This window comes from Amblyomma maculatum, unplaced genomic scaffold, assembly GCF_055883805.1.
Source record: "Amblyomma maculatum isolate TAMU_Amacu unplaced genomic scaffold, ASM5588380v1 scaffold_20, whole genome shotgun sequence".
NCBI classification, from domain to species: Eukaryota; Metazoa; Arthropoda; class Arachnida; order Ixodida; family Ixodidae; genus Amblyomma; species Amblyomma maculatum.
In genome coordinates, this window is record NW_028146745.1 from 1,213,121 (window position 1) to 1,221,143 (window position 8,023).

An 8,023-nucleotide genomic window follows, 5' to 3' on the forward strand; every position below is an offset into this window, starting at 1 on the left:
AGAAGCTCTAAAAAATGTCAACACTGAAGCATGGCATGTTAAAACATTTTCCACGCATAGCACATTGTATGCATAGACATCCAGAAAATCAGTGGTGAGCCTCAAGAGGCGGCAGGAAGCTCAAGTGTACAAGAAGTTGTAATCGTTATAGCGGCAGGCAGTCTGAGCACTTTGCAATACTAAAGGTTTGAATACTAAAAATATGTTGACTAACTTGAAATGCAAAAATAACAATTTGGATTTATTGAGAATGTTTACTATAAATGAGAATGTCTATGACAGTGCCACATGGTTAATGCATGAAATGTTAGCATCTGTAGTTGAAGGCATTATATTTATACAGCATGAACCTTGAAACACAGCAGTATTTTCACCCAACCAATGTGGTAAACCTAATCTCAGAAGAATTACAATTATTACATCATTTCAAACTTGGCTAGCAAATTACAGCATTTTTTAAAAACAACTATTAAACTGCATTACCCACCTTCAGAAGCCTGTAGGATAAGACAATGTGGCAAATATTTCTTTTGAAGCAGTCTCAGATTATATATTCCAGACATTATGAACATATTAGGTACTAGCATGCATGAGCAGGTTGAGAGACCCCTTTCCAGCAAGTGCTAAACCCCACGAAGCTGCCTGCAAGAGCCATCTGACAAAGCACTGCTGGTCCACTGCAGCAGAGTGCTTAGTCAAATGGCACACTGCACCAATCTTGACATTACCAGTGCTTCATCAGGTGACTCTTGTATGCAATACGACGTGGTAAGCATGTGATGGCAGGAGTCTCTTAAAAGTGCTTTTGATTGTACTTGCAGTGCAAATGATCCTTTCACAGCAAAGAATTCACAGTTGTGATGAAAACATGTGTAGTATTTATATTTGAATTATGAATCACTAATACATATTACAAGTTAGACTGTACACCATTTTAGAAACAAAGAAAATTTGCTAATAATGTCGGTTTCAAGTAGGCTTCCTGAATATTCAAATGACAAAGAGAAAACTTACAAACGATACAAACAACATCCAGAGCTCCCGGCTGGTTCCCAATGTTTGCCTAGAGTTGCAGAATGCATACTGTCTGTACATCTACAATAGAAATAAGCAACACAACAATGGTGTACCTCCTTGCAGGTAAAAAGAGACAGGCGAGTTTTGAGGCGATAATTTATTGTCTAATTTAGGAAGGCAAATAAACAAAATTGAAAACATGTAGAGGCACGCAAACTGAAAGCCAAACATCTGACAGCAAAAATTAGCAAAGCTTGTGAAGATTTGAATCAGGTATCACCTAATTCTCTGCTACTAGTTGAACAGATTCGAAAAGGCTGCACCATTACAATGGAGAACGACAATAGGTAATTTAAATATAGCTAATGTGAAAATTGTTACAAATGAAGAAATGCACAGGCTAGTTATGGTTTTGTTATTCTTTCTGATGCCCAGCCATGTTTTTAGTATATCTATAAGGCAATGCAAAATGGCAAAAATGTAGGCATTTAGCGAAAAACTGCCAATTAGATAGCACATACAGCAAACAGAAGGAAACAGCTTAATACTTACGCTTCTTTCTCCTTTCACGCATTTCCTCAGAACAAACTTCGAGCACCCGGGCAATTTTTTTCTTGCACGAATGGTGTCCTTCAAACCCAAGACAAGTGTCTTGTTAAGGCCAATTTCAACTGCCTCTTTGCCGTCCTTCTTGATCAGCATGTTGACGTCATGTACGAACTGCAAGTTTGTGTGAATGGTAGCCATAAAGAATTCATTTTACTCAATGTTTCAAGTAAGTGAATATTAAAAATCATTGTACAAAAGCTAAGGCAATTGATGCCTTTGTCCATATCTGAAAAAAAAAAACTGGCATTAGCAAACAGCAAATACAAATATTTACTAAGGTTAGAAAACTGCAAAAACCATCAGTATTTTGCCACTCATCGCCAAACTGCAAGCAATATTAAGGAAAGTCTAATATAAAAAATAACAAAGCAAAAATTATGATCCTCCTTCCCTCAACTTGGCACACGGCTGAATTGCAATAAAATATGTAATATATCTATAAACTAAGGGTCCCCGTTCAGCTTTAAAAAGTAGGCTCCAATTCTTAGAGACAATCTACAGACATGCATCGTTAGCATATGGAAGTCAAATTGTTTTCTGGGCCCTTTAAATCAGTAAACTGCTTTCAACACATACATTACAATTTTTTTTTTAATAACAGTAAGTCACAAATTTGCCTGCAATATGCGCACTGTGATGAGCAAAGAAGGTAAACATATGCGACTAAGGCGTACATTTAAGCAAAAGACAAAAAAAAAATTAAACATCTGGTCAGAATGAAACTCTGTAATAGCAACATCCGATACAATATTTGGCCACAGAATTCAAGCTGTCGACCTCTACTTGAATGCTAAGGCATCAGTATCGAATATCCATTTATTCTAGTCTAAAGACACTACAAAAATCAAGTAATGCGGTCAAACAGTTATGTTGAAATGTGACCACAAAAATAATGAAAACTGGATGGTTTGAACCACATCAGCTGACTTAGCACGTGTACAAGTGCCCTAATTGAAGTTTTGCTGAAAATAAAATATGTACCTAAATTATTCTTCGAGAGCGAAAGAAAACGCCATAACAAAAGCAGCATAATAAAAATGCAAATTCACACTCCATGCAACCGCAAAATATGGTCCCCGTAAAATGAAAAATGCTCCCATTGCGATTAAAAAAGGCAAATCCAGACGCGGGGAAGTTAACATAGGCTGATGATAGCGGCATATAGTTTACGCAGTTTGGAATAAACTATTATGCAACCAGGCCGGCCGACCAGCGCACTTCGATGCCGAGAGCACGAGCGCAGAGGCCTGCCGCGCTGAACGGCCGCCGAGAACGAACATAGCCACCTCGAACAAAAAGTTTAAACAGAAGGGCTGCGGGAGGACGCTCCCCGAGCAGCAGGACGGTGCGCGCCTATGCTCCGAGTAAAAAAAAAAAGGGGGGGGGGGCGGGGGTGGCAGCGCTCCGAGTGAAAAGAGACGACGAAGCATGAAAGAGGTTTCAGGAGAGCGAGCGCTAAGTCTAAGAGATAAGGGAGGAGGGGAGTCGAGAGTGCTAGGAGAAAATAAGGTAGTACGCCAACATGACCTTGCCGCACGAACGGAAACGGTAGAACAAAACCGAGCTATTCGCAAGTATCAAACTGTCAAGAAACGAAAACCGTTTCGTGAACCTCCTGCGCGTACAAAATGCAAGGAAACGTAGCACATATATTATTTCTGTTCAAGAAAGTTGAGACTGATGTTCTTGCGCGAAATCTGCGTAAAGGCTGAATCGCATGCACGCGAAAGCTCACGCGAACGCGACGGCGGCACGCGTCGCGCGAAGACTTCGCGCGAACAGAAATACATGTGTCGCTTGGCTCGTCGCTCGGATCTGCCGAAATAGAAAATTTCGCTCGTTCGCCCGGAAGTAACCGTACGTCACTGCCGCTCATTTCGCATGCTTTCTTTATTTTGCTGTGTTGCATTGTGATTGTGCATTACCACGTAAACATTTCGCTTTGTACGAACAATGGTGGATAGCCATTGTTCTAATCGCAACCGAAACAACAATAGAAGCAAGGGGTCACGTGACTATTCGGGCCGATTACAGTGCAAGTTCACACACATTCGATACGGTTTGCTGTAAATACATTTTACTTTGCCATGTTGTCGCAAAATAACGTTAATTCTTGCAATCGTTATGACTGTTGTTAGATTTGGCAATAGTTTTGCGGTGTACTAAGCCACTATGCCAGCCAAATGCCAGCCACACAACCTACACAGAGCGTTGTCGCCGTTTCGCTCAGTTCGCGCTGTCGCGTGCATGCGTCTTCCCCAGTAGGCGACGGAGCGAACCATGATCGCTTACGCCGCGCCGCCTTGTCACTTCGCTCATTTTTTCGCTCACATGCGTTTCCCGCTTAACTCGCCGCGACATCTACCACATGTGCGATGTCATTTTGGCAGCCAGGTGAAAACAAGCGCGTGTCTCACGTTTTCATTTCAGCACATTCTGGAGCGTTCCGGCACAAAAAGACACAGAATGCAGCAATCCGGTAGGACGCTGTTTCCACAAAGCGCAATATGCGTGAGAATAGGCTTACCTTTACAGACGCGTCAGCCGCAAAGTACGCTGTCCGCCTTCGTATCACCGGCACCGAACCAACCAGTGCGATTTCAGCGCGAGTGCAATGTAGTCGGCGCATATACCTCTTAGTCACGCAGAAAAAAAAAATCGTCCATGCCTTCTTCTTTCGGACATCTCAAACATAAGCGGTGCAGCAGTCCTTCGGCTTGAGCAACGCAAAAAGAATCCCGGACACTTGCCGACACGATAAAAGCCCGTTTGCGTTAAACACCACATGTAGAAGGCACTTTATAAGCGTACACACTTCTGTAACACATATGCATGGGAAATGCAACACATTTCACGAGGGTACACAATCGAAGAAGCACATTCAGCATTCGCCGAAACGTGGTCGAAACGCACCCCACAATGCTAACGGCCATATTGTGAAATTTGAAAAGAGCGTTCGTAGCTACCGGCGGCCTCCTGGCGGTGAAATTTTGTTTCAGTTTCTGTTTCATTTTCAGAAAGCACTCGTGTGTAATTTTAATTTTAGCGTTAACTTTTGGTGCTTTATTTAGGTGTTGGGTTATATTAGCAGCGCCGCTTGTGTATAAAAGGCTACGAAGTTACGCAGCCATATACCCCCAGCATGTTAGGTGATATTGCTTGCCCGTAACACCCTAAGGCATATTCTCCAACCAAAGCACCCCTTTGGCATGCAAGAGGTGATTTCCAATGGCACGAACACCCTAGACTCAGGGTGTAAGGATGTTTTGAATCAGACAAATGCCCAAAAAGGTGTTTTTGTTTTTACAGTGTATAACAATCGCACGGATGTTGTTCGTTGTATCCAAAGTTCATGTGAAGTGGACTCCCCTTATTTCAGCCAAAAGAATGCAAAATTCTACAAAAGTGGCGTTTGTTTTTTTTCCAAGAGTCGTTTTTGGACATCTGTTTATTCAAATCGGACACTATCAAGCTGCCTTCTAAGCTTTGCAGCGTGATCATATGCTCCTGCCCGAAACAGTCTGCGGACCAGCTGCTTGATGAACGCGGAATAGCGATAGCTAATGAGGCGCTTATGCTATTTCGTAGTTTGCCCCCCAACTCTTCGATTCTCCACAAGATAGCAGTGCCCAAGCTACTACAGTGCATGTGTGCCCAGGACATACTACACATCTGTTTTCTTGTGTGCCGCCTCCACGTGGCAGCAGTGCAGAAGCTCGAGATTCGACTCTGTCAATGACACACACGCCGGTCTTGGTGGGCGAGCACCGCATACCTCGACTATTATTCATAACTCAAATCGGAGATGGTGGTTTTTGACTGGTCCTTTTACGTGATTGCCACTCATTTGCTTTTACATTAGGTTCTTTACCCATCCAGGGTACACGTGCACCGACAGACCTTGTAACCTGTCCTATGGTAGGTGGACACTAGATGCGCCAATACCTGGGATGTGCTCGTTGTTCTCCGCATTCGCAGCAAGCGTGCGTCTTTCAACTGCAGTGGTGTGGCAGGTCACCAGGCTTCCCCTTTCTTTTTATTGTAACAAAGTGGTATGGTCACGGTTGTTCATTTAATCTGAGACAGTTTCGTAGCCCTAATGCATATTTTGACGGTACCCCGACCCTCGTTCATAACGAGTGAGCGTTCATTATAAGTGCATCTGTTATAAGTAGACTTGACTGTACTACACTTGACCTGATCCCGTGTGGATTCTCACCACATGTGTGGTTCATGAGTGGCTGCTTTCAAAATGTAAATAACAGTAGCATGGTGTTGCTAGCATGTTTTTCGGAACAAGTCCTTTTCTGTGCAGCTAACTTCATGGCGCCATCTGATTTGGAGCTGGAGCACACCTGCGGTAGTACCACAATCTCAAACTAAGGGGTGGCCAAGCGAACTGCAGAGCTTATGTAGGCATAAGTAATAATAAAGCATGATTCATGAAATAAAACCTCTGCCGTCATCATTGTTTTGGTTGTATGGCCCAAGGTAGCTGCTGCACCATGATTCCTAGGCCAAAAGGACCCCATGAAAACAATGCACCAAAGTCTGACTTTCAGCAGCTCACGACAGAAACCCAGCTGCTACACATTCCATCAGCTACTGTTACTAGTAGCTGCTGGTGGTTCTAATACTACTGGGAACCAGTAGGATGCCAGCAGGAAACGAGTGGGAAAATTTTTACCGTGGTTTGCGATAGAAAACTCAGTTAAGTGGGAGGGGACAAAAAGTTACTTTCTTGCTTTTAGCAACTGTACTGTGCTGTTAAGATTTTTTTTTTCATGTTTATTGAATACATGTTTTCTTCCAGTTGTCACCTCCCCCCCTCCCCACTTCAGCAGTAATGCCCTTGAGGTGCTGCAGGCACCTGTATAAATAAATTAACGAATAAATAAATAGATAAATAAATAAACTCCTTCTGGAGCAGATAACTGGCAGGTTTTGCATTGCTTCTGGCAGCGCTGAAAAAGAATTGTGTTCGCTCATCTGTTCTGCTCACATTTGTCTCATCATACAAGGACTCGCAACGAAACAAAGCACTGCCGTGGAAACATTCGTCATTCAAGCACAAGACATGTAGGCTGGTTTCTATGACAGCGCATATATTAAATAGCGATTAGCGTTACAACCGCGAAAATTGCGATGAAAAGCTGTCGACTACTTCGCACTTGCCTGTCATCGCAACCATGACGAGCAGTAGTAGCATAACATTCGTTTAGCGCCAAAAATTATAGGCTTGTTATAATATCCATGCACACACCCGATATAAACGAAACCTCTCAGAAGCGATGCACAGAGACGCGTTAATCAAAATACAACCAATGATGTCTACGGACAGATAAGGGCTACTTGCGAGTCGGGCTCATTGTTTCTCGTGGCATTAAGTTCACGAGTAATTAGCTGTTAATTGACCACTAATATGCAAGGGGATGAAGATCAACATGCATACTTACGTAAAAAGTTCCTTCGTGCTCCTGTGGGTCACCCAGACGAGTCGCCACGCCGAAGTTCAGCCTAAAACAAAGCAAGCGCTTCCGTAGCCGACGGAGACGAACCACGAAATGACCGGGGGAATAATGGGATAACGGGTTTGCGCGCTAAAGGAATGCCCAGGGATGCCTACAGGGATAGTGCGTAAAGCAGTGGAGAACAGCTCTTTGAAGCTGAGTGCTGACAACGGCACCATGATTTGTTTTTATGTTCTTACTGCACTTCAATTTTTTTTAAAGAGCTACACATCGTGTTTTTTTTTTTGCAAGTTACGAAAGCAAACACACGCGTGTTTACCTAATGCCGTAGTGCTGAAGTAGATGAAGTTGTAAACGAATGGATGTTATAAAGGAAATATGCATTATTTATGCTCATGGGTAAAATTGCTGTGGCTATATCTAATTTACGTACCGCTCGTAACGTTAAATCATTTTACTTTTTTCTGCACAATGTTGGCTTTCTTTCGTGACAACTGTTTACTGTTTGCAAGCCTTTTTTTTCTCTTCTTCTGCACAGTGTTGGCGCTTTTTCGTGACAACTTGCATCCGGGTATTTCTTTTTCTCTCTCTCTCTCTCTCTCCATGCGTCCGGATCGAGGAGGTTCTTTGCATAGTGTAAGAGAGTAGTGCTTCGAAGCCTGGGCCGCGAAAAAGCTCGGCTGGTGTGCTCGGAAGAGGCCGCCAGAGTCAGTGGATGGAGCAGCGGCAGGCGCGCTGAAATTTTGTAACCTCAGTTAGCATTCAGGCACCTCTAACATGATATATGCTTCTTTTCGTTATGTAAACACCTAATTCTGAGCTGGTATAAATTTTCACACTGCCTTCTGCGCAAATAAACTGTATTTGCTATTCCTGTATGGGAAACGTCTGTGCTCGAGCAGAAGACGCCTGGCGCGGGCGGGGCA